Source organism: Anopheles darlingi, chromosome 3, assembly GCF_943734745.1.
Source record: "Anopheles darlingi chromosome 3, idAnoDarlMG_H_01, whole genome shotgun sequence".
Lineage (NCBI taxonomy): Eukaryota > Metazoa > Arthropoda > Insecta > Diptera > Culicidae > Anopheles > Anopheles darlingi.
The window spans coordinates 22530329-22531466 of NC_064875.1; positions in this window are offsets into that span (position 1 = coordinate 22530329).

Consider the following 1138-nt stretch of genomic DNA (forward strand, 5'->3'; position numbering starts at 1 on the left):
AGAGTCTGTTGCCAAAACCTACCAGACTCTGAGTCTTGAAAACGAGACTGAAAGTCGCGTTGCCATTGGACCGAAGGATGTTGGTTTTTAGTGGTGTTGGTGACTAATTTGTTAGTATTAGTATTTGTTTTGAAATCAGGCTGTAAAAATTCACTAGTTCATTCATAAAAGCTAAACAAGTCTGCTAAGTTTTTTCAGCAGTAGTAAGGCAGTCTCGTTTGCAAGACAAGACACTCGCAATAGGGCCCAAAATCTCATGTTCCATGGTGTACTACGTTCTGCACTGTGACTACTGTGACGTCTGTTTGTTGTTCTGCTGCTTCTCCGTTTATACGGTTGCCGTGACTGGTTGTGTGTCAAGGGAGCTAACCGAGTTCAGCTTTAATGTGACACAAATTTGTGACTTCTGCTGGAACCTTCTGTTCGGCACTGGCTGTGGACGAAGGGAAGGAAGAGTACACAACACCTCACAAAACCACGCTACTCCCACCTAGGGAGTAGTCGTCGAAGGCACGGTCTAGTTGGACGCAAAACTTATTCTTATTCCGGTGCGACTGCGACGGCGACCACCCTTGGGGATACACTGGGGGATACATCGTGAAGGAAGGACGAGTAGAGGCCGGCGACGCTGCTGCTGCTGCTGCTGCTGCTACCATCATTGACGGTCGACGATGTACGGAAGCACGCACCGTATCTTCGCGCACCTTTATGATCATGCAAATATTGACTTTTCCAGCCTTCGTGTGTGTGTGTATGTCGCATGGTGATGCGAGTGCGAGATTCCAACGTCGTCAGCATTTCTGGCAGATGAAGACCGATGAACCAGAGGAAGAAGAAGAAGCATCAGCAGCAGTAGAAGAAGGGGAAGGAAGGAAAAAAGCCCAACAGTAGAAGGTGCAGCAAATATGACGATGATGCTTCCTGGCATACGCGGTCGCGATGGTGGTACACGGGAATTACGGCCACCATCATCCTGAGGCCAAGATAACCGCGCAAAGAAGAAGAAGAAGGAGACGCGCGAAAGGAAGTGAAAATCGATACTCGTTCGTACGGCTCGCTCGCTCACTCTCATCAGCATAAACATACGCGAGTGGCCCTTCGATCGATCTTCTACCAGTTCCGCGGAAGGGAACACCGT